Source organism: Palaemon carinicauda, chromosome 2 (assembly GCF_036898095.1).
Source record: "Palaemon carinicauda isolate YSFRI2023 chromosome 2, ASM3689809v2, whole genome shotgun sequence".
NCBI classification, from domain to species: Eukaryota; Metazoa; Arthropoda; class Malacostraca; order Decapoda; family Palaemonidae; genus Palaemon; species Palaemon carinicauda.
Window position 1 is genome coordinate 182414541 of NC_090726.1, and position 26569 is coordinate 182441109.

The 26569-nt window shown below is 44.6% G+C and overlaps 1 protein-coding gene across 4 annotated transcripts in view; it reads left to right on the forward strand.

Moving 5' to 3' along the window:
* Nucleotides 1–26569, forward strand: part of LOC137628522 (cytosolic carboxypeptidase 1-like) — a 450678-nt gene that overhangs the window by 73706 nt on the left and 350403 nt on the right. For 3 of the 4 annotated variants that reach the window (XM_068359676.1, XM_068359683.1, XM_068359708.1), the window contains one exon: nt 23854–23904. The gene's annotated coding sequence lies outside the window, so the exon portion shown is untranslated. Of the gene's footprint in view, nt 1–15373; nt 15395–23853; nt 23905–26569 lie in introns of those variants that run through there. The other variant, XM_068359689.1, reaches the window with a different exon arrangement.

A 26569-nucleotide genomic window follows, 5' to 3' on the forward strand; every position in this document is an offset into this window, starting at 1 on the left:
GGCTGTACCAGTGCTAGAGCTGTGAAAAAAAAGGCTTGTGCACCAGTAGTTGTAGTGCCCAAGCCTAAGGTTGAGCATAAAGCTCTGAGGCCATTAAAACTTGTGTGTATCCCCCGTACGCTTCACCACTGCGCTAAGTGCTGAAGTGCAGTACATCCCTGTATCTGTCACCCTTGTATATCTGCTACCCCTGCCTCTATCACTCCTGTGCCTATGATCCCCAAGCCTGAAACTCCCTCCCTTGCTCTACCCGTGACCCCAGTCCCTGTGTCTGTCTTGTGAGTGCTAGTGAATGTGCTTGCTGCTTACATTGTGACAGTGTTCCAGAATGTCTTACTTCCTCTTGGGGCAACCTGTGTGGTTTCTTCCCTAGTGGGAGCTTCATCACAGATGATTGCTCATATCTTGACTTCTCTGCTTGCAGAGATTGCTTAACACCAGAGGTAGAATGGAGTAATCATTACCCTCAAAAGCACAGTGAAGATATCCTACATCAGTGTTAAAAATTACAAAACATGTTTTACAAAACGAAATGTAAAATATTTTGAAACAAGACGGATAATTCTAGATTCTTGGCAACATGACTCACAACACTGGAAATTGGTGCAAATGTTACTTTTTAACTGTTTCGAGATGGTGACAACCTATGTAGGTTAGATGCCGTTCAAGTTTTGACTGAGATGGAGTCGGGTAAGTAACTAAACACAGCATAGGATCTGCTTTCTAAAGAAGGTAATGTCATATCTGCTAGAGACCTTTCATTAGGAAGACAAGAGAAATGTTGAAAAGTTTATCAACTACCTTATCCTTGGCTCGTGATTATGAGATGTCAAAAGGAACCCATTTTTTTATGTAAAATTTTTTATGATACGTATTTGGATGCCTAGAGTATTACGCAATCTTCAGAATGGTCTGTTATTTGATTGCTACATAATGAACCGAAGATAGGGTTCATATATGGAAATGTCTGTTCAATTAGATATACTTTAGCTTTATGATCATACTTTAAGAGGGAGAAGACAAGTACAGAAAGCATTTATTTTAATTGATACTTCTCATACATGTTCAAAGGATTCACTAAGTCTGTAAGATTAATACTGTGTTATGTATCATAATTACTAGAGATTTTCCAATATTAATCTTACCCGATGATCATGTAGCTGTCAACTCCGTTGCCCGACAGAAATCTAGGGTCGGGATACGCCAGCGATCGCTTATACAGGTGGGGGTGTACTCACCAGCGCCATCTGTGGTCAGGTACTCCAGTACTTCTTGTCAACAAGACCTCAATTTTTCCTCTGTCGTGCCGCCGGCAAGACCTACATGGATACGCTGTTGTTTTGGAGTCTTTGTTCACGGTTTTGGTGAAGTATTTGCTCTAAAATTTAGCCTTCGCTGTACAGGAAGCTTTTCCCTTAGCTTAGATAGCTTTTGGAATTAATTTGGTTTATTGGTTAACGATCTTTGCTTTACTTTGGAATTCCCCCTTGACTGTTCTCTAAATTCAAGATGTCCGACCACTCTCAAGCTCCTAAATTTAGGCGATGTAGTGTTAGGACTTGTAATAGGCGTCTTCCGAAGGCCTCTGTTGATCCTCACACCGTTTGTTCCGATTGTAGGGGAAAATCCTGTCAATTGGAAGATCGATGTGGGGAATGTGCTGGGCTTTCGGAATTCGATTTTAATGAATTCCTCAAATATACAACTAGGTTAGAGAGGGAGAGAGTTAGGAGGAGTTCTTCTCGCTCTTTGGTTTATTCCTCCCCCCATGCCCCTCAGCCTTTTCCTTCCCCTGTGGTGGTGACCCCCGAACCTGCTACGAGTGCTCAGCCTGATATGACGGATATGTTGCGTGCCATTCAGGCTCTTGGTGATAAGGTGGAGTCGTTAGTTAGTGACCACAATCTTCTCTTGGCAGATGTCAAGGAACTTAAAGTGAAGAGTGCAGTGGGAAGTGTTAGTGCCAGTGCTGTGCCTAGTGTCAGTGTCAGTGTTGCGCATGAGGATACTTCTGTGCGTGCCAGTCGTCCTCCCAGTCCGGGACCTCTTGCAAGCTCCCAAGCCCAGGGGAGAAGCAACGTCGAAGGGCAAAAGGGTTCGGCAGGCCTTGATCGGCGCACAGTTGTATCCTCAGTGGTTGCGGGCGTATCTGATAGAGATCGTCACTTCCACTCCCAGACGAATGAGCCCTTAAATTCCTCGTCTGCGGAAGAGGTTTCCAGGAGGAAACGGTGGACCCAGGTCTCACGACATCTCAAACGTAAGGTCCCTTCCGAGCTAGTCCAACGGCCCAGGTGTAGCCACTGGGCCAGTTCGGACTCGCCGCAGTCATCTGATGACTGCACACCTCCTAAGAGAGGTAGAGTGGTGCCTCAACAGGCCTCTGCTCCAACTTCTGTGGACCCCAAGTGGTCTATGCTGCAGACGATGCAGTCTCAGCTTGCGGCTTTGATGCAGGAGTATCAGGCAGAGAAGGTTAACACCCCTCCTCCTGCGAGCGCTCCTCCACCTCTGCGCAGTCCTCCCTGCCAGACGCATGTTCTTGAGGCTCCTCCTGCTTCCATGCGTGAGCTGCCGCATCGGGAGTTGCCAGGTTCCAGCACTATGCAGCAACCTCCTCTACCCATGAGGCAGGAGCCTCATGCTATGCGGCAACCTCCTCAACCCTTGAGGCAGGAGCCTCATGCTATGAGGCAACCTCCTCTACCCATGAGGCAGCAGCCTCATGCTATGCGGCAACCTCCTCAACCCTTGAGGCAGGAGCCTCACTCTGCGCAGCAACCTCCTCAACCCTTGAGGCAGGCGCAACCTTTGAGGCATCCTCCTCAACGCATGCAGCACGAGCCTCTTTCCATGCAGCAGCCGCATTCTTCGCAGCATGAGCCTCATCCCATGCAGCATGAGCCGCATACCATGCAGCATGAGCCTCATGCCTTCCAGCATTCGCTTCTGACCACTTCGCTTACTCCTCAGACCACCGCAGAACCTCCCTCACTCCAGCCCTCTGCCTTTGTCATTGCCAGCCCTCAGTCTATTCAGCAGAAGCTTGATGATGGATCCGCAGGTACGCATGCACCCGTTCTGCAGGATTCAGCCATTCAGCCTGCCGCTCTGCCTTTACCTCTCGCTACTCAACTCTCAGGCGATGAGGTTTCTGAGGATGAAGCTGCTCATCTGGATGATCCTACATCTGATATGGAAGGACACAAGTCTTCACCGCCTTCCTTAGACTTTCGCAAGGTCCTGGCTCTGTTCAGAGAGTTGTACCCTGAACACTTCGTGTCTGCAACCCCTCGTTCTCCTCCCTCCGAGTTTTCTCTAGGCATGCAGTCTACTACGCCTGCCTACACCAAGCTTGTCCTCGCCAGATCATCAAGGAGAGCTTTGAGGGTTTTAGGGGATTGGTTGCAGTCCAAGCAGCAACTGGGAAGGACCTCTTTTGTGTTTCCTCCTCCTAAGCTGGCTTCTAAGTCGGGCGTCTGGTATGCCACGGGAGAGGAACCTGGCTTGGGGGTTCCTGCCTCTGCCCAGGCCGACTTCTCAAGTTTGGTTGACTCTCCCCGCAGGTCGGCTATGAGACGCTCGAAGGTATGCTGGACCTTTTCTGAACTGGACCACTTGATGAAGGGAGTCTTTCGCGCCTTCGAAATTTTTAACTTCCTCGATTGGTGCCTGGGGGCTTTAAGCAGGAAGACTGCTCCTTCTGACAAAGACTCGGCCATGCTACTCATGTCCAGTATGGATAAAGCAATTCGCGATGGTTCTGGCGAACTTGCGTCTATTTTTGTCTCAGGAGTCTTCAAGAAAAGGGAACATCTATGCTCCTACTTATCGACTGGTATCACCCCTTGTCAGAGGTCAGAGTTGCTGTTTGCTCCTCTCTCCAAGTGCCTGTTTCCGGAGGAGTTAATCAAGGGGATGGCTGCGGCTCTTATCCAGAAAGATACGCATGACCTCATGGCTTCTTCAGCACGTAAGGCTAAAACCTTACCTTCCGTGCCGAGATCTTTCCGCACTCCTGTGGCTGATACACCTGCTACCAGATTCATTCCGCCCTTTCGTGGTAGAGCCTCCAGTAGAGGAGGTACCCGTGCAGACAGTAACCGGGGCAAGTCAAAGAAGGGTGCCAAGTCCACGAAAAGCAAGCATTGACTTCATTCCTCTCCAGACAGCTGTAGGAGCCAGACTCAAGACCTTCTGGCAAGCCTGGGAGAGCAGAGGTGCAGACGCTCAGTCTGTCAAGTGGCTAAGGGAGGGTTACAGAATTCCGTTCTGCCGCAATCCCCCTCTGACCACTTCTCCCATCAACCTCTCTCCCAACTACAAGGAGAAGGACAAGAGGCTAGCGTTACAACAAGAGGTGTCGCTCCTGCTACAGAAGGAGGCAGTGGTGATAGTTCGGGACCATCATTCCCCGGGCTTTTACAACCGTCTCTTCCTGGTGGCCAAGAAGACAGGAGGTTGGAGACCGGTGCTGGACGTCAGTACGCTCAATGCTTATGTCACCAAGCAGACGTTCACAATGGAGACGACGAAGTCGGTCCTAGCAGCGGTCAGGCAGGAGGACTGGATGGTCTCGTTAGATCTGAAAGATGCCTACTTTCACGTTCCCATCCATCCAGACTCCCAACCTTTTCTGAGATTCGTCTTTGGAGAGGTTGTGTACCAGTTCCAAGCCCTGTGCTTTGGCCTGACCACGGCACCTCTTGTGTTTACGCGACTGATGAGGAATATTGCGAAATTCCTTCACTTGGCAGACATCAGAGCCTCCCTTTATTTAGACGACTGGCTTTTAAGAGCTCCCACAAGTCGTCGCTGTCTGGAGAGTCTCAGATGGACTATGGATCTGACCAGGGAACTGGGCCTCCTGGTCAATTTAGAGAAGTCCCAGCTCGTTCCTTCCCAGACCATCGTTTACCTGGGTATGGAGATTCAGAGTTGAGCTTTTCGGGCTTTTCCGTCGGCCCCAAGAATCAACCAAGCCCTAGAGTGCATCCTGAGCATGCTGAGGAGGAACCGATGCTCGGTGAGGCAGTGGATGAGTCTAACAGGGACTCTTTCATCGCTAGCCCTGTTCATCGAGTTAGGGAGACTCCACCTCCGCCCCCTTCAGTACCATCTGGCAGCTCACTGGAACAAGGATATGACGCTCGAGACGGTCTCAATTCCTGTTTCCAAAGAGATGAGGGCTACTCTAACTTGGTGGAAGGACAGCATTCTTCTCAAGGAAGGTCTTTCGTTAGCTGTTCAGACCCCCGACCATCATCTCTTCTCGGACGCATCAGACTCGGGCTGGGGCGCGACATTGGACGGACAGGAATGCTCAGGGATATGGAATCAGGAACAGAAAATGCTTCATATCAATTGCAAGGAGTTGTTAGCGGTTCATCTGGCCTTAATGAACTTCAAGTCCCTCCAGCTAAACAAGGTGGTGGAGGTGAACTCCGACAACACCACAGCCTTGGCGTACATCTCCAAGCAGGGAGGGACTCATTCGAGGAAGCTGTTCGAGATCGCAAGGGACCTCCTCATTTGGTCAAAAAGTCGAAAGCTCACGCTGGCAACGAGGTTCATTCAGGGCGATATGAACGTCATGGCAGATCGCCTCAGCCGGAAGGGTCAAGTCATCCCCACAGAGTGGACCCTTCACAAGAACGTTTGCAACAGACTTTGGGCCCTGTGGGGTCAGCCAACTATAGATCTGTTCGCTACCTCGATAACCAAGAGGCTCCCATTGTACTGTTCCCCGATTCCAGACCCAGCAGCAGTTCACGTGGATGCCTTTCTGCTGGATTGGTCCCATCTCGACCTGTATGCATTCCCGCCGTTCAAGATCATCAACAGGGTTCTTCAGAAGTTCGTCTCTCACAAAGGGACACGGCTGACGTTGGTTGCTCCCCTCTGGCCTGCAAGAGAATGGTTCACAGAGGTACTGCAATGGCTGGTCGACGTTCCGAGGACTCTCCCTCTAAGAGTGGACCTTCTGCGTCAACCTCACGTCAAGAAGGTACACCCAAGCCTCCACGCTCTTCGTCTGACTGCCTTCAGACTATCGAAAGACTCTCAAGAGCTAGAGGCTTTTCGAAGGAGGCAGCCAGAGCGATTGCCAGAGCAAGGAGGATATCCACTCGCAGAGTCTATCAATCTAAGTGGGAAGTCTTCCGAAGCTGGTGCAGGGCCAATGCAGTTTCCTCTACCAGTACCACTGTAACCCAAATTGCTGACTTCCTGTTACATCTAAGGAACGTTAGATCCCTATCAGCTCCTACGATCAAGGGTTATAGAAGTATGTTGGCAGCGGTTTTCCGCCACAGAGGCTTGGATCTTTCCTCCAACAAAGATCTGCAGGACATCCTTAGGTCTTTTGAGACATCTAAGGAACGTCGGTTGTCCACTCCAGGCTGGAATCTAGACGTGGTCCTAAGGTTCCTGATGTCATCTAGATTTGAACCGCTACAATCAGCCTCTTTCAAGGACCTCACATTAAAAACTCTTTTCCTAGTATGCCTAGCTACAGCTAAGAGAGTAAGTGAGATCCACGCCTTCAGCAGGAACATAGGTTTCACATCGGAAACGGCTACATGTTCCTTGCAGCTCGGTTTTTTGGCTAAAAACGAGCTTCCTTCACGTCCTTGGCCTAAATCGTTCGAGATCCCTAGCCTATCTAACTTGGTGGGTAACGAGCTGGAGAGAGTACTTTGCCCAGTCAGAGCTCTTAGGTACTATCTGAAAAGGTCAAAACCTTTACGAGGACAATCAGAAGCCTTATGGTGTGCTGTTAAGAAGCCTTCGCTACCAATGTCTAAGAACGCAGTTTCTTACTACATCAGGCTTCTGATTAGAGAAGCTCATTCTCATATGAAGGAAGAAGACCTTGCTTTACTGAAGGTAAGGACACATGAAGTGAGAGCTGTGGCTACTTCAGTGGCCTTCAAACAGAACCGTTCTCTGCAGAATGTTATGGATGCAACCTATTGGAGAAGCAAGTCAGTGTTCGCATCATTCTATCTCAAAGATGTCCAGTCTCTTTACGAGAACTGCTACACCCTGGGACCATTCGTAGCAGCGAGTGCAGTAGTAGGTGAGGGCTCAGCCACTACATTCCCATAATCCCATAACCTTTTTTAACCTTTCTCTTGATTGCTTTTATTGTTTTTGGGTTGTACGGTCGGCTAAGAAGCCTTCCGCATCCTGGTTGATTTGGCGGGTGGTCAATTCTTTCTTGAGAAGCGCCTAGGTTAGAGGTTATGATGAGGTCCTTTAGTATGGGTTGCAGCCCTTTATACTTTAGCCACCTAAGAGTCGTTCAGCATCCTAAGAGGACCGCTACGCTCAGTAAGGAAGACGTACTTATTAAAGGCAGAGTAATGGTTCAAGTCGACTTCCTTACCAGGTACTTATTTATTTTTATTGTTATTTTGAATAACTAATAAAATGAAATACGGGATACTTAGCTTCTTGGTTAACATGTATACTGGTCTCCACCCACCACCCTGGGTGTGAATCAGCTACATGATCATCGGGTAAGATTAATATTGGAAAATGTTATTTTTATTACTAAAATAAATTTTTGAATATACTTACCCGATGATCATGATTTAAATGACCCGCCCTTCCTCCCCATAGAGAACCAGTGGACCGAGGAGAAAATTGAGGTCTTGTTGACAAGAAGTACTGGAGTACCTGACCACAGATGGCGCTGGTGAGTACACCCCCACCTGTATAAGCGATCGCTGGCGTATCCCGACCGTAGATTTCTGTCGGGCAACGGAGTTGACAGCTACATGATCATCGGGTAAGTATATTCTAAAATTTATTTTAGTAATAAAAATAACATTTTTTTTAAATCAAGTCCTGCCTTGTAAAAATTTCTCTCTGTCAAAGAATCTTTTTAAATGGGTGCAGAATCCCATGGTGAACCATTGCATGTGCCAAGGTTGGCCTACTTGCCTAAAGTTTTCGATCTCATCTTATAGCAAATGATCTTTTTCAATATTAAACTTACCCGATAATCATGTAGCTGTCAACTCCGTTGCCCGACAGAATTCTATGGAGGGATACGCCAGCTATCACAATACTAGAAGGGGGTGTATTTACCAGCGCCACCTGTGGCCAGGTACTCAAGTACTTCTTGTTGACACCTCCTCAATTATTCCTCTGTCGTGCTTCCGGCAAGACGTTCTGGGATACGCTTATGTTCTTGGAGTATTTTCACGACTTTGGTGAAGTATTTCTCTTTGATTTCGGCTGTCGCTTTACTGGAAACTTCTATATTCGCTTAGTTAGCTTTTGGAATTAATTTGATTAATTATGGTGACGAGAGAGTATGAACTCTCGTTCACCTTTCAATGGCCGACCCTTCCCTTAGACGGAAGTGTTGGTGTCTAAGAGAGTATAGACTCTCTTTCTTAATTTTGCTTAACAAAAGTTATAGTTTATTTTATATCTCTCCGCCTCTTATAGGCCTCTTCGATTAACTTCCTTTTATTATAAACTCATTAAAATTAATTTTTATATTTGTTTATATTCGACCTTCCTAATAGTAGGCGGTCTTTTACCGAAGTTAATAAACTTTGAGCCCGTCATTTCGGTTTTTACCTGTTAACATATTATGCTATTTCCGCCACAGAGTTTGAAAGATTTTCCTTGACAGTCTCGTACTGTTTTCAAAGTTGAACTAACGTTTTGTTTTGTCTCTGCAGTTGTTGACGTTCAGAACGTTCAACTTGCACTCTATCGTTACGATAGAGAAAGAATGTTCACGGTTTCACGTTGCAGTAAGAGTAACCGTGTCTAGCGTTTTGTTCATTCTTTCTTAACTTAATGGTTTTGATCCTAATAAAGGAACTTTTCAGTTTTTTCCTTTAACAATAATATGTTTTAACGATATATATGATTGGGCTCTTCTCTCAGGTTCTAAGTCAAGAGAGAGAGAGAGAGAGAGAGAGATAGAGACGGAGGGAGAAAGAGGATAAACGTTTCATTCAAGCCTGCCAGGCGTACGAGTAACGTCGTTATCGTTTTTGCTCTTCTCCCTAGTCTCTTTAGGGGAAGAAACTAAACGTTTCTAGAGTGATCTAGTGTTTAGTCTCTTTCCAACCACTGAATTATCTTTCATTAGATTTTTCTGTTACATTGTAATTCTGTTTTCGCAATTACTAACTTTGAGAAAGGATAGAATTGCGTATTTCAGGTACAAACCACTTAAAGTTTCGAGTTCAGTGAAATAAGTGCAAACAGAAATCAAAGTGATAAGTGATTAGTGCGTGAGGGTACTTTTGTGCGTGCCAGTCGTCCTCCCAGTCCGGGACCTCTTGCAAGCTCCCATGCCCAGGGGAGAAGCAATGTCGAAGGGCATAAGGGTTCAGCAGGCCTTGATCGGCGCACAGAAGTATTCTCGGTGGTTGTGGGCGTGTCTTACCGAGACCGTCACTCCTACCCGCAGACGATTGAGCCCTTATTTTGCTCGTCTGCAGAAGAGATTAGGGGAGAAAATAAAGGCAGAGTAACGCTGGTCTCAGGTCTCAAGACCTCTTAAACGTTAAGTCCAGACCTATGCCAGACGTACGAAGTTAAAGTTCACAACCCGAATGCAGTCATTGGGTTAGCTCTGACTCTCCTCAGTCATCAGTTGATTACACTCCGCCTAAGAGGAGTAAGGTTCTGCCACAACAGATCTCTGCTGTTAAGGCTTTACCTCAGCAGAACTTAGTGTCTGCCGACCCCAAGTTAACTCTACTGCAGTCCATACAGTCACAACTTTCGGTCTTGATGCGTGAGTGTCGGGCTGAGAGTGTTGCGCCTCCGCCTCCGCCTACACTCCCCCCCGCCTATGATCGCTCCGCCTGATCACAGTACCACCTGCCAGGCGTACGATGTTGTGAACTCTACTACAGTCCATGCAAGCACAGCTTTCGGACTTGATGCGTGAGTGTCGGGCTGAGAGTGTTGCTCCTCCGCCTCCGCCTACACTCCCTCCACCTACACTCGCTCCGCCTGATCACAGTACCATCTGCCAGGCGTACGATGTTGTGGACTCTACTACAGTCCATGCAAGCACAGCTTTCGGACTTGATGCGTGAGTGTCGGGCTGAGAGTGTTGCTCCTCCGCCTCCGCCTACACTCCCTCCACCTACACTCGCTCCGCCTGATCGCAGTACCACCTGCCAGCAGTTCCACCTGCCAGGCGTACGATGTTGAGCCACGTGCTGAGTTTGCTGTTCCCTGTGGTGTTCAGCCTCCGCCTTCCTTAAGGCAACCTTTACATTGGGATCAGGAGGATTATACCTCTCTTCCTCCGCCTCCACTTGCTGCTCCACCAGTGATGCAACACTCGGTTGAGGTACAACAACCTCTCCCGTCCATGAGTCAGTCTCCTCAGCTCTTGCTGCAGCGAGCTCAACCCTCCACAAGGCAAGCACCACAACACCTTAGCCTTGCGCCTCAGGAGCCTCAGCTTGCGAGACATTTACCTTGTTCTGCGCAGCCTCTTCCTCATCGCGCTCCGCTCACACCACAGGAACTGGAACTTGCTACTCCGCTTCCGCCAACCGCTCAGCAAGCGCAACCCTTGGGTTCAACCACTCATGCTAGGAGTCAGCCTCCTCCACCCATGCGCCTTCCTTCTGCTTGTCTTTTATTCAGCCTTTGCAGACTGAGCCTCAGGTGTTCCCTCATCGGAGTCTTGAAGAGGAAACCACAACTATTGTTGTTCCAGCTCGTTCTGACTCTGCTGTTCAGCATACCTTACCTCCATTTTCATACCATGGTTTAAACCCCATGCAAGCATGCATAAAGCACTCTAGCACTGGTCATGGAATTTCTGAGAAATGTTAAACGCCATGCACACGCTCTGCTTTCCTTACAGCAGGCTCTGCTTACAGCAGGCTCTGCTTACTACATGCTCAGCATTCAGCATGCTCTGCATTCAGCATGCTCTGCATACAACATGCTCTGCATACAGCATGCTCTGCATTCAGCATGCTCTGCATACAACATGCTCTACATACAGCATGCTCTGCATACAGCATACTCTGCATACATCATGCTCTGCATACCTTACCGCATGCTTCTCAACACATCTTGGGTTGTTGCCAACTCACTAGACTGTCAAGCAGTTTCATAACGTTGCCTTCTAGTCTGCTGCTTTTGCACCAGTGAACCCTCACTCAGAGAACTTAGCTTTTCTAGGATAAGGTCCCTGTAGATGAGAAAGTTCTTTTCTCCCTCCTTCTGATATTCCCTTGAGGACTCTGTCATTTGGAGGGAGCCTTTAGCTGCATAACCTCTTATGGACTTTTATTTAAGCATAACATGCTTACAGGGAAGGTAATGGTTCCACTTCAGCCGCTAATCCCGTCTGTTACCACACCTGCTCCCATAGACCTTGAGCTGTGTTGCATGACATGCAGTCCAAGCTTAGTCCTTGTTAGAGGATTTTTTGTTTACGGAGTCAATGTGTCACGGGGAAGACGTTCAACAACCAACAGAAGGGACTTGTTGTGACGCAGTGCGGCAACCACAGCAACCCGTTAAGGAGTTGTCTGTACGACCCAGACAGTCTAGACAGATTCGGGTTGTCACTGTACTTCCTCGCTTGCCCATGATTGACAGTTTACAGACTGTGCAGCAGTATCATGATCTTGTGTCCGGCTCCGTCAGACGACTGGCTTTTAAGAGCTCCCACAAGTCGTCGCTGTCTGGAGATTTTCAAATGGACTATGGATCTGACCAAGGAACTGGGCCTCCTGGTCAATTTTGAGGAGTCTCAGCTCGTTCCATCCCAGACCATTGTCTCCTTGGGTATGGATCTTCAGAGTCGAGCTTTTCGGACTTGTTCGTCGGCCCCAAGGATCTTCCAAGCCCTAGAATGCATCCAGAGCATGCTGAGAAGGAACCGATGCTTAGTCAGGCAGTGGATGAGTCTAACAGGGACACTTTCATCGCTGGCCCTGTTCATCGAGTTAGGGAGACTCCACCTCCGCCCCCTTCAGTATCATCTAGCTGCTCACTGGATAAAGGACATGACGCTAGAGACGGGCTCAGTTCCTGTTTCCGAAGAGATGAGGTCTACTCTAACGTGGTGGAAGAACAGCATTCTTCTCAAGGAAGGTCTACCATTGGCTGTTCAGACCCCCGACCACCGTCTCTTCTCGGACGCATCGGACACGGGCTGGGGTGCGACACTGGACGGACAGGAATGCTCGGGGACATGGAATCAGGAGCAAAGGACACTTCACATCTATTGCAAGGAGTTGTTGGCAGTTCATCTGGCCTTGATAAACTTCAAGTCCCTCCAGCTTAACAAGGTGGTGGAGGTGAACTCCGACTACACCACAGCCTTGGCTTACATCTCCAAGCAGGGAGGGACTCATTCGAGGAAGTTGTTCGAGATCGCAAGGGACCTCCTCATTTGGTCAAAAGATCGAAAGCTCACGCTGGTAAGGAGGCTCATTCAGGGCGATATGAATGTCATGGCAGATCGCCTCAGCCGGAAGGGTCAGGTCTTCCCCACAGAGTGGACCCTTCACAAGAATGTTTGCAGCAGACTTTGGGCCCTGTGGGGTCAGCCAACCATAGATCTATTCGCTACCTCGATGACCAAGAGGCTCCTCTTGTATTGTTCTCCGATTCCAGACCCAGCAGCAGTTCGCGTGGATGCCTTTCTGCTGGATTGGTCCCATCTCAACCTGTATGCATTCCCGCCGTTCAAGATTGTCAACAGGGTACTTCAGAAGTTCGCCTCTCACAAAGGGACACGGCTGACGTTGGTTGCTCCCCTCTGGCCCGCGAGAGAATGGTTCACCGAGGTACTGCAATGGCTGGTCGACGTTCCCAGGACTCTTCCTCCTAGAGTGGACCTTCTGCGTCAACCTCACGTAAAGAAGGTACACCCAAACCTCCACGCTCTTCGTCTGACTGCCTTCAGACTATCGAAAGACTCTCAAGAGCTAGAGGCTTTTCGAAGGAGGCAGCCAGAGCGATTGCCAGAGCAAGGACGACATCCACTCTCAGAGTCTATCAGTCTTAATGGGAAGTCTTCCGAAGCTGGTGCAAGGCCAATGCAGTTTCCTCAACCAGTACCACTGTAACCCAGATTGCTGACTTCCTGTTACATCTAAGGAACGTAAGATCCCTATCAGTTCCTACGATCAAGGGTTACAGAAGTATGTTGGCAGCGGTTTTCCGCCACAGAGGCTTGGATCTTTCCTCCAACAAAGATCTACAGGACCTCCTTAGGTCTTTTGAGACCTCAAAGGAACGTCGGTTGTCCACTCCAGGCTGGAATCTAGACGTGGTCCTAAGGTTCCTAATGTCATCAGGATTTGAACCGCTCCAATCAGCCTCTTTTAAGGACCTCACATTAAAAACTCTTTTCCTCGTGTGCTTAGCAACAGGTAAAAGAGTAAGTGAGATCCACGCCTTCAGCAGGAACATAGGTTTCACATCTGAAACGGCTACATGTTCCTTGCAGCTCGGTTTTTTGGCTAAAAACGAGCTTCCTTCCCGTCCTTGGCCTAAGTCGTTCGAGATCCCAAGCTTGTCCAACATGGTGGGGAACGAACTGGAGAGAGTACTTTGCCCAGTTAGAGCTCTTAAGTACTATCTAAGAAGGTCAAAACCATTACGAGGACAATCAGAAGCCTTATGGTGTGCTATCAAGAAGCCTTCTCTACCAATGTCTAAGAACTCAGTTTCTTACTACATCAGGCTTCTGATTAGAGAAGCAAATTCTCATCTGAAGGAAGAAGACCTTGCTTTGCTGAAGGTAAGGACACATGAAGTGAGAACTGTGGCTACTTCAGTGGCCTTCAAACAGAACCGTTCTCTGCAGAGTGTTATGGATGCAACCTATTGGAGAAGCAAGTCAGTGTTCGCATCATTCTATCTCAAAGATGTCCAGTCTCTTTACGAGTACTGCTACACCCTGGGTCCATTCGTAGCAACGAATGCAGTAGTAGGCGAGGGCTCAGCCACTACATTCCCATAATCCCATAACTTTTTAACCTTTCTCTTGAATACTTTTTATGGGTTGTACGGTCGGCCAAGAAGCCTTCCACATCCTTGTTGATTTGGCGGGTGGTCAATTCTTTCTTGAGAAGCGCCAAGGTTAAAGGTTGTGATGAGGTCCTTTAGTATGGGTTGCAGCCCTGTATACTTTAGCACCTTTGAGTTGATTCAGCCTCCCAAGAGGAACGCTGCGCTCAGTAAGGAAGACGATCTTATTAAAGGCAGAGTAACGGTTCAAGTCGACTTCCTTACCAGGTACTTATTATTTCATTGTTATTGTGGATAACTGATTATATGAAATACGGGATACTTAGCTATCCTTTAGTCTTGTACACTGGTTTTTCACCCACCCCCCTGGGTGTGAATCAGCTACATGATTATCGGGTAAGTTTAATATTGAAAAATGTTATTTTTATTAATAAAATAAATTTTTGAATATACTTACCCGATAATCATGATTTAATCGACCCTCCCTTCCTCCCCATAGAGAACCAGTGGACCGAGGAATAATTGAGGAGGTGTCAACAAGAAGTACTTGAGTACCTGGCCACAGGTGGCGCTGGTAAATACACCCCCTTCTAGTATTGTGATAGCTGGCGTATCCCTCCATAGAATTCTGTCGGGCAACGGAGTTGACAGCTACATGATTATCGGGTAAGTATATTCAAAAATTTATTTTATTAATAAAAATAACATGTTTCCTGAATAGTACATAAAAAGCACTGTTATCAGATTGCTAACATTGCTTACAAACTATTTTCATTAACTAATCAGTTTTGCTTTTTCCAAATTTTGTTAAGTCTCAAGTCTAAAAAGAAAATTTTAACCCTAAAATTTTGTGTAAGGAATAATCAAATACTGTAAAGTATTGTCTTTTGTACAAAATTAATTGTGTGATAGGTCGGTCAGGTATTGTTGTTTTGTGACTAAGTGAAACATTACCGTACAGTGCTAGGGTTTGTTATTCTAGTACTGTATAGTTGAGTGAGACTACTGAGTAATTTTGAAACTCCCTTGCTTATGCAAAGAATTTTTCTTAAATACAAGGTGAAAATAGGTAGTGTATGCCTAAGGTTAGGACTGGAAAACTAAAATGGTAGAAAGAAATACTGTTCAGCTTGGGGCCCACCCCAAGCACCAGGTTATTATAGCCCAAATTTCTTAAACTTAATCAAAGGGACATTGAAAGGAACCTTCAGTACTGTATTTTATAGGTTACCACTCAAGGCTCTCAGTAGGTGGTATCCCTTACTGAGGCGACTATGGTATGAACTGACAATTACAATCCATGGAGGTTGTCACTCTTCAGAGGTCTTTGACAAAAACTTTACCGATGTATTAAGAAGAACTTCCAGTCAGACTTTGTGGAGTCCCTCAATATCATGTAAGTAATAAGTTCAGTTTTTCACTTTTCCTGCAGCATCAATCGTAGTGCTTCCTGTCTGTCATGTTCAGTTCGCTTTCTGATTTTCCTGTTTTGCTTTGCCTACCCTGCAGGCCACAGCATGCCACCTTAACTTTGCCTCAGTATTGATGCACTCCCCATATAGTAAACTTCTTGCGTGTAAAACGTCTCTTTGTTTCACATGTTTAACTTTTGCTATTAGCCTAACAGAGCTTCATCATCCTCTTAGCCTAACCTAAAGTGCCATAAAAAGATGGTGACATTTGAACAAAAGCTAGGCTAGAGGCGCTGAAAAGATGAAGGGAAAGTATGTCTTTTGCTGCTGTGGGTTTAATGTTCCATGTGAAGCAGAGTACTGTGTAGTACATCAAGGAAAATGAGGCAAACATTCATGCTCCCTTAAGCACAAATGCCCCATTTAGTGTAAGCATTTAGCAATTGTGAGAGAAAAGGCAATAATCCAGACTGATAATGCCTCTATCATGTAGACTGTGGACCTGTGCTGTAAAAATATAGCAGTGGACTCCAAACTTATTTGGAAGAAGGCAAAATATCTCTTCTATCCTTTTAAGTGTTGGCATAGCTGAGGAATCTGGACAGAGCATTAGTGAAACACCCATAGTCATGCCACCTATACCTTTTCAAGTGAGCAAGGGATGGTTTTACCATTTCAAATGGCATTTTTCACTGAAAAACGTGAAGATGACCGGGAAGACATTGTCGGCAGACTGTGAGGCAGGGATACCTTTCACTTTTGAATTGTGAGAGATTATTGCTGTAAAGGTATACAAGCCAGGGCACTTGAGTGTGGAATATGAATGAAAAAGGTTAGTATGTGCTGTACGGAAGATGATACTTACAATGAAAGTACTGTACCATTAATTTTGTAACATTGACAATATGTGTGATATTCTTAATCTGCTTAGTGTAGAAAACTTGATTCATGTTATGTAAATTAGAAAATTGTCTTAACTTTTACCAGAACTTATCGGAACGTAAAATTTTATAATTAAGACATTTTTCAATATTAAACTTACCCGATAATCATGTAGCTGTCAACTCCGTTGCCCGACAGAATTCTATGGAGGGATACGCCAGCTATCACAATACTAGAAGGGGGTGTACTTACCAGCGCCACCTGTGGCCAGGTACTCAAGTACTTCTTGTTGACACCTCCTCAATTATTCCTCTGTCGTGCTTCCGGCAAGACGTTCTGGGATACGCTTATGTTCTTGGAGTATTTTCACGACTTTGGTGAAGTATTTCTCTTTGATTTCGGCTGTCGCTTTACTGGAAACTTCTATATTAGCTTAGTTAGCTTTTGGAATTAATTTGATTAATTATGGTGTCGAAGAGAGTATGAACTCTCTTTCACCTTTCAATGGCCGACCCTTCCCTTAGACGGAAGTGTTGGTGTCTAAGAGAGTATAGACTCTCTTTCTTAATTTTGTAACAAAAGTTATAGATTTATTTTATATCTCTCCGCCTCTTATAGGCCTCTTCGATTAACTTCCTTTTATTATAAACTTATTAAAATTAATTTTTATATTTGTTTATATTCGACCTTCCTAATAGTAGGCGGTCTTTTCTTGGTACCGAAGTTAATTAACATTGAGCCCGTCATTTCGGTTTTACCTGTTAACATATTATGCTATTTTAATGTCTTTGAAAGAATTTCTTTGATAGTCTAGTACTGTTTTCAAAGTTGAACTAACGTTTTGTTTTGTCTCTGCAGTTGTTGACGTTCAGAACGTTCAACTTGCACTCTATCGTTACGATAGAGAAAGAGTTTTCACGGTTTCACGTTGCAGTAAGAGTAACCGTGTCTAGCGTTTTGTTCATTCTTTCTTAACTTAATGGTTTTGATCCTAATAAAGGAACTTTTCATTTTGGAAATATTTCAGTTTTTTCCTTTAACAATAATATGTTTTAACGATATATATGATTGGGCTCTTCTCTCAGGTTCTAAGTCAAGAGAGAGAGAGAGAGAGAGAGAGATAGAGACGGAAGGAGAAAGAGGAGAATAAACGTTTCATTCAAGCTTGCCAGGCGTACGAATAACGTTGTTATCGTTTTTACTCTTCTCCCTAGTCTCTTTAGGGGAAGAAGGTAAACGTTTCTAGAGTGATCTAGTGTTTAGTCTCTTTCCAGCCACTGAATTATTTATCTTTCATTAGATTTTTCTGTTACATTGTAATTCTGTTTTCGCAATTACTAACTTTTGAGAAAGGATAGAATTGCGTGTTTCAGGTACAAACCACTTAAAGTTTCGAGTTCAGTGAAATAAGTGCAAACAGAAAATCAAAGTGATAAGTGATTAGCGCAAAGTTCAGTGTTGTGCGTGAGGGTACTTCTGTGCGCGCCAGTCGTCCTCCCAGTCCGGGACCTCTTGCAAGCTCCCAAGCCCAGGGGAGAAGCAATGTCGAAGGGCAGAAGGGTTCAGCAGGCCTTGATCGGCGCACAGAAGTATCCTCGGTGGTTGTGGGCGTGTCTTACCGAGACCGTCACTCCCACCCGCAGACGATTGAGCCCTTATTTTGCTCGTCTGCATAAGAAATTTAGGGGAGAAAACGCTGGTCTCAGGTCTCAAGACCTCTTAAACGTAAAGTCCAGACCTATGCCAGACGTACGAAGTTAGAGTTCAACAACCCGGATGCAGTCATTGGGTTAGCTCTGACTCTCCTCAGTCATCAGTTGAATGCACTCCGCCTAAGAGGAGTAAGGTTCTGCCACAACAGAGCTCGACTGTTAAGGCTTTACCTCAGCCTACTGTAGTTTCTGCCGACCCCAAGTGGACTCTACTACAGTCCATGCAAGCACTGCTTTCGGACTTGATGCGTGAGTGTCGGGCTGAGAGTGTTGCGCCTCCGCCTCCGCCTACACTCCCTCCGCCTGCGCTCGCTCCGCCTGATCGCAGTTCCACCTGCCAGGCGTACGATGTTGAGCCACGTTCTGAGTTTGCTGTTCCCAGTGGTGTTCAGCCTCCGCCTTCCTTAAGGCAACTTTTACAATGGGATCAGGAGGATTATACCTCTCTTCCTCCGCCTCCACTTGCTGCTCCACCAGTGATGCAACACTCGGTTGAGGTACAACAACCTCTCCCGTCCATGAGTCAGTCTCCTCAGCTCTCGCTGCAGCGAGCTCAACCCTCCTCAAGGCAAGCACCTCAACACCTTAGCCTTGCGCCTCAGGAGCCTCAACTTGCGAGATTTTTACTGCGTTCTGCGCAGCCACTACCTTTTCGCTCTCAGCTCACACCGCAGGAACCTCAACTCGTTCCTCAGGAACTTGCTACTGCGCATCCGCCAACCACTCAGCAAGCGCAACCCTTGAGTTCAGCCACTCATGCCAGGAGTCAGCCTCCTCCACCCATGAGCCTACCTTCTGCTGATCAGCCTTTGCAGACTGAGCCTCAGGTGTTCCCTCAACAGAGTCTTGAAGAGGAAACCACAACTATTGTTGTTCCAGCTCGTTCTGACTCTGCTGTTCAGCATACCTTACCTCCATTTTCAAACCTATGATAATGGAGGTTATTTGTATTACTTATAAAAATATATTTGTATTCCTGGCAATATATTTTTAACAATATCGCAAAATATGGCAAAAATATGAATCATGAGTTATGAATGTAAGGTATATATTATGTTGATATTAAAACCCCATGCAAGCATGCATAAAGCACTCTAGCACTGGTCATGGAATTTCTGAGAAATGTTAAACGCCATGCACACGCTCTGCTTACCTTACATGCTCTGCTCACAGCATGCTCTGCATACTACATGCTCTGCATACAGCATGCTCTGCATTCAGCATGCTCTGCATACAACATGCTCTACATACAGGATGCTCTGCATACAGCATGCTCTGCATACAACATGCTCTGCTTTCAGCATGCTCTGCATACAACATGCTCTGCATACAGCATGCTCTGCATTCAGCATGCTCTGCATACAACATGCTCTACATACAGCATGCTCTGCATACAGCATACTCTGCATACAACATGCTCTGCATACCTTACCGCATGCTTCTCAGTCACACATCTTTGGTTGTTGCCAACTCACTAGACTGTCAAGCAGTTTCATAACGTTGCCTTCTAGTCTGCTGCTTTTGCACCAGTGAACCCTCACTGAGAGAACTTAGCTTTTCTAGGATATGGTCCCTGTAGATGAGAAAGTTCTTTTCTCCCTCCTTCTGATATTCCCTTGAGGACTCTGTCATTTGGAGGGAGCCTTTAGCTGCATAGCCTCCTATGGACTTTTTTTTAAGCATAACATGCTTCCAGGGAAGGTAATGGTTCCACTTCAGTCGCTAATCCCGTCTGTTACCACACCTGCTCCCATAGACCTTGAGCTGTGTTACAAGACATGCAGTCCAAGCTTAGTCCTTGTTAGAGGATTTTTTGTTTACGGAGTCAATGTGTCACGGGGAAGACGTTCAACAACCAACAGAAGTGACTTGTTGTGACGCAGTGCGGCAACCTCAGCAACCCGATAAGGAGTTTGTCTGTACGACCCAGACAGTCTAGACAGATTCGGGTTGTCACTGTACTTCCTCGCTTGCCCATGATTGACAGTTCACAGACTGTGCAGCAGTACCATGATCTTGTGTCCGGCTCCGTCAGACGACTGGCTTTTAAGAGCTCCCACAAGTCGTCGCTGTCTGGAGATTTTCAAATGGACTATGGATCTGACCAAGGAACTGGGCCTCCTGGTCAATTTTGAGAAGTCTCAGCTCGTCCCATCCCAGACCATTGTCTCCTTGGGTATGGATCTTCAGAGTCGAGCTTTTCGGACTTTTCCGTCGGCCCCAAGGATCTTCCAAGCCCTAGAATGCATCCAGAGCATGCTGAGAAGGAACCGATGCTCAGTCAGGTAGTGGATGAGTCTAACAGGGACACTTTCATCGCTGGCCCTGTTCATCGTGTTAGGGAGACTCCACCTCCCCCCCCTTCAGTATCATCTAGCTGCTCACTGGATAAAGGACATGACGCTAGAGACGGTCTCAGTCCTGTTTCCGAAGAGAGGAGGTCTTCTCTCGCGTGGTGTAAGAACAGCTTTCTTCTCAAGGAAGTCTACCTTTGGCTGTTCAGAAACACAACCGCCGTCTCCTCTCGGACGCATCAGACACGGGCTGGGGTGCGACTTTGGACGGACAAGAATGCTCGGGAACTTGGAATCAGGAGCAAAGGACACTTCACATCAATTGCAAGGAGTTGTTGGCAGTTATTCTGGCCTTGATAAACTTCAAGTCCCTCCAGCTTAACAAAGTGGTGGAGGTGGACTCTGACAACACCACAGCCCTGGCTTATATCTTCAAGCAGGGAGGGACTCTTTCGTGGAAGTTGTTCTAGATCGCAGGGACCTACTCATCTGGTCTAAAGATCGAAGCTAACTGGTAACGAGGTTCATTCAGGGCGGTATGAATGTCATGGCAGATCACCTCAGACGGAAGGGTCAGGTCATCCCCACAGAGTGGACCCTTCTCAAGAATGTTTGCAGCAGACTTTGGGCCCTGTGGGGTCAGCCAACCATAGATCTGTTCACTACCTCGATAACCTAGAGACTCCTGTTGTATTGTTCTCCGATTCCAGACCCAGCAGCAGTTCACGTGGATGCTTTTCTGCTGGATTGGTTCCATCTCGACCTGTATGCATTCCCGCCGTTCAAGATTGTCAACAGGGTACTTCAGAAGTTCTCCTCTCACAAAGGGACACGGCTGACGTTGGTTGGCTCCGCTCTGGCCCACGAGAGAATGGTTCTTAGAGGTACTGCAATGGCTGGTCGACATTCCCAGGACTCTTCCTCTAGGAGTGAACCTTCTAAGTCTACCTCACGTAAAGAAGGTACACCAATCCTCCACGCTCTTCGTCTGACTGCCTTCAGACTTTCGAAAGACTCTCAAGAGCTAGGGGCTTTTCGAAGGAAGCAGCCAGAGCGATTGCCAAAGCAAAGAGAACATCCACTCTCAGTATCTATCAGTCTATAGGGGAAGTCTTCCGTAGCTGGTACAAGACCAATGCAGTTTCCTCAACCAGTACCACTGTAACCCAGATTGCTGACTTCCTGTTATATCTAAGGAAAGTAAGATCCCTTTCAGCTCCTACGATCAAGGGTTACAGAAGTATGTTGGCAGCGGTTTTCCGCCACAGAGGCCTGGATCTTTCCACCAACAAAGATCTACAGGACCTCCCTAGGTCTTTTGAGACCTCAAAGGAACGTCGGTTGTCCACTCCAGGCTGGAATCTAGACGTGGTCCTAAGGTTCCTTATGTCATCAAGATTTGAACCTCTCCAATCAGCCTCTTTTTAGGACCTCACATTAAAAACTCTTTTCCTCGTGTGCTTGACAACAGCTAAAGAGTAAGTGAGATCCACGCCTTCAGCAGGATCATTGTTTTCACATCTGAAACGGCTACATGTTCCTTGCAGCTCGGTTTTTGCTAAACGAGCTTCCTTCACGTCCTTGGCCTAAGTCGTTCGAGATCCCAAGCCTGTCCAACTTGGTGGGGAATGGTCTGAAGAGAGTACTTTGCCCAGTTAGAGCTCTTAGGTACTATCTAAAAAGGTCTTAACCTTTACAAGGACAATCAGAAGCCTTATAGTGTGCTATCAAGAAACCTTCTTTTCCAAGTTCTAAGAACTCAGTTTCTTACTATTCAGGCTTCTGATTAGAGAAACACATTCTCATCTGAAGGAAGAAGACCTTGCTTTGCTGAAGGTAAGGACACATGAAGTGGGAGCTGTGGCTACTTCAGTGGCCTTCAAACAGAGCCATTCTCTGCAGAGTGTTATGGATGCAACCTATTGGAGAAGCAAGTCAGTGTTCGCATCATTCTATCTCAAAGATGTCCAGTCTCTTTACGAGTACTGCTACACCCTGGGACCATTCGTAGCAACGAATGCAGTAGTAGGCGAGGGCTCAGCCACTACATTCCCATAATCCCATAACCTTTTAACCTTTCTCTTGAATACTTTTTATGGGTTGTACGGTCGGCTAAGAAGCCTTCCACATCCTTGTTGATTTGGCGGGTGGTCAATTCTTTCTTGAGAAGCGCCGAGGTTAAAGGTTGTGATGAGGTCCTTTAGTATGGGTTGCAGCCCTGTATACTTTAGCACCTTTGAGTTGATTCAGCCTCCCAAGAGGAACGCTGCGCTCAGTAAGGAAGACGATCTTATTAAAGGCAGAGTAACGGTTCAAGTCGACTTCCTTACCAGGTACTTATTATTTCATTGTTATTGTGGATAACTGATTATATGAAATACGGGATACTTAGCTATCCTTTAATCTTGTACACTGGTTTTCACCCACCCCCCTGGGTGTGAATCAGCTACATGATTATCGGGTAAGTTTAATATTGAAAAATGTTATTTTTATTAGTAAAATAAATTTTTGAATATACTTACCCGATAATCATGATTTAATCGACCCTCCCTTCCTCCCCATAGAGAACCAGTGGACCGAGGAATAATTGAGGAGGTGTCAACAAGAAGTACTTGAGTACCTGGCCACAGGTGGCGCTGGTAAGTACACCCCCTTCTAGTATTGTGATAGCTGGCGTATCCCTCCATAGAATTCTGTCGGGCAACGGAGTTGACAGCTACATGATTATCGGGTAAGTATATTCAAAAATTTATTTTACTAATAAAAATAACATTTTTATTGTTTAATAGTATTGTATGTTCAGATACAGTAACATACACTACTGTATTACACACCAAGGTTTTTAAAGTGCACGTTGAACTCACCAGCCTATAAGAGGCCTCAAAATGGCAGTGAGGGGCTAAGGGAAGATTTGGCAAAGCACAGTAAATCAATGGCTTTGGCAAATCTTCCTATATCAACTCGCTTGAGTTTTGAAGTCTGCTATGGAAACAATCATGCGAACACAACGGTGACTTGGTAAGGACGGTTAGTAGTGTTATCGGTTGGAGGCATTTGTAGTTAAAGGGTATCTCTGTTACCTAATCCCCCATGAATGGCTGAGGTCAACTTCACTGTTAGATTGCCAAAAACTTTGAAAACACAACCTTTTACATTTTACAGTATAAGGTTGCTAGTAAATTTTTATTTGAATTTATAAATTTTCATATTAGTTTGATTTTGTACTACTGTAAACATGGAGCTTTAAAACCTGAAACTAATTTCTTTCATTTAAATCCATCAATTCTGTTGTGACTACATTTGAAGTTCTGAAAGTCCAAAGACAAACAGTCTGTTATCCTTCTGAAAGAAGAGGAGCTATTATTCATCCTTTCACTTTCTGACCCTGCCAGTAGGTATGAACCATGTAGAACTGAATTTGCATTAATAGATTACTCAAATACAGTTTCAATTGTCTGTTTGTATTTTGTTGTATGTTCACTTGATTATGCACACAATAGATGATTGCTTGGTTATGTATATATATAATTTTCTAAACATTTCTTTTTATTACAGAATGTAATTCATTTTGTTGGACATCCATGGAGAACTGGACCTGCAACAAAGGTAAAGTTTTATTTTTCTCTGTTTTTTGAATAAAAGAGAAGCTTTTTACTGTTCAGTTGTAGATGGAATTTCATGTTTGTTTCACCACAAGGCCAGTAATCATAAACTTCTCAAGCCTTTGTTTGTCGGGAGATTTCTCAGGCTCACCATTGTTTTGTTTTTCAGACAGAATTTAGACAGTTAGGGTCTCTGCTTGCACTATCTAAATCTGCTGGGGTATTTTAACCAATAATCTAGGTTTTTGTGGAGCTATGTTGCTAGTAACAATTCTTCTCTAGTCAGCGTTCATGTACTTTGCAGAGAATTACTATATCAGTTGAAATCACTAATTCATTTGCCATCTTTATATTTAACCACATTTCCATTTGGGCCTTTTCACATAATTTTTTTTAGTAAGTAAAAAAGCCTTGACTTTTGCATTTAGCAGTTACAGTATTATTTAGCTGCTAGGATTATCGCTTTGGGTAAGGTACAGTAATTACTAGTCCATTTTTTATGAATCTTCCGTGATGTTCATATTGCTTCTTTAGAAGCCTGTTTTAATCAACATTTAGGTAGAATTTTGAAAATCTTAGAATTTTCCTATTTTGTTTTGCTTTGATAAATACATGTACTTAAGGACGGAATTAAACCCTCTAGCAGTATGTGGTAAGAAACCCAGGTTGCTGCATCAGGTAGTTCTGTGTTCAGTTATATCAGTCGACCTCCTGCAATCACACGTTCTCAGATTATTTACATTCTGTGCTTTAAGATGTCTTCCCTTAGTTTAGTTGGCAATTATTGCCTGGAATGTGCATGGGAATTATTTTGTAACAGATCATGATCAGCATTCCTATTGTCTATTTTGTCGGGGGAAATTCCATGATATAAGTAATCTTTGTATGCGTTTCACTCATGATACTACTTATGGAAATTATGTTTCATTGGTTGCCATTTTGCCGATCAAGTTAATGGTTCTAGGTGACTATTTTAGTTGATTTCAGTGGGAATGATGATGATATTGACACACATCCACCTTTAGGCAACACAAGTTCAGCCATCTTTCAATTGTGATGAGCTTCATAAGCTCTAGACATAACTTGGTTCCTTTGTCAAACTTCAGAAGTCCTTTGAATCCTCCCTTAATAATAGTAATTCTTGTCCTTCACACCCCATTTTCAAACTTAAACTAAGCCCCCAAGGTCAATCTAATATTAATAACATTTCATTCAATAAGGGTTCTGAAAGTATGCTGTGCTCTACACATTCAAAAGCCTCACAAACAGCCTCAAAATCTTTACATAATTTAGTGGCAGAAGACCGAGTGGGTCATATTATTCCTTTAAACTCTAAGGGGGCAATGAAGATTCTGCTAAAGTAGTATAAGTTTTTAACGGATTTTAATAACTACTAATTTAGTTAGCTTTCTGCACTGGGAAAGCACCAAATTTTGAATAACCGATGTAAGGAGCACGATATCTCTCGGTTCTGATTGGCAGGTATGTTTCGACTTACTGTTTATGGAACCAGAAAATAAACACTGCACAATGGTAAAGTTTCTTGGTTGTAAAGAGAGGCTGCCTTTTGTTGCTCATAATAACAATTCTTCACTCAAGAGGTTAACTTCTGTACTGGAATTTTTCAATGGCTGCCTTCCACTTGGTAAGGGCAGAAGAGGCTCTTCTAGGAGGACACTCCAAAATCAAACCATTGTTCTCTTGCTTGAGGGTAAATGGAGACACACTACTCTTTCTGTTTCCTTATTTCCTTTCCTCACTGGGCTATTTTCCCTGTTGGAGCCCTTAGGCTTATAGCCTCTTGTTTTTCGAACTAGGGCTGTAGCTTAGCAAGTACAGTAATAATAATAGTAATGATGATAACGGCCAAAGAAAGTAATTTTAGTTCATGGGGATCTACATAGAGAGAATGGTGTTTTTTTGTTTATGGAATAGGTAACAATATGACACGTTATGTTAGCTTACCAGCCAAGTTAGTGATCAACCTGTTTAGATTTTAACTTATTTAGCTTCCTTTGGTATTGTTAAAGGCCAGCAAGTCTTCTCCTGTAGGTGGTAAGCTTGACTTATCTGTCTGGTTGTGTACACTGGCCTAACTTCAGAAGTCAGATCTAGTGGTCATAATTATATCATGTAGTATCTGGATTCTCTTTACCTCAGGGGGAATCAACTCAAAGATAATAGCTTCTGGTTGGCCAGGGAATCGAACCCAGCCCAAGGACCTGAGGTTCCATTGACTTAGCAACTTAGCCACAAAGATATATATATATATATATATATATATATATATATATATATACAGTATATATATATACATATATATATATGTATATATATAAAATATATTTAGTATATATATATATATATATATATGTATATGTATAATATACTGTATATATATAATATACTGTATATATATAATATATATATATATATATATATATATATATATATAATATATGTATATATATTATATATATATATTTATTATATATATATATAAAAATATATATATATACATATATATATATATATATATATATTTATATATACATATATATATTTATAATATATATATGTATAATATACTGTATATATGATATATATGATATATATACTATATATGTATATATATATATATATATATATATATACTTATATATTTATAT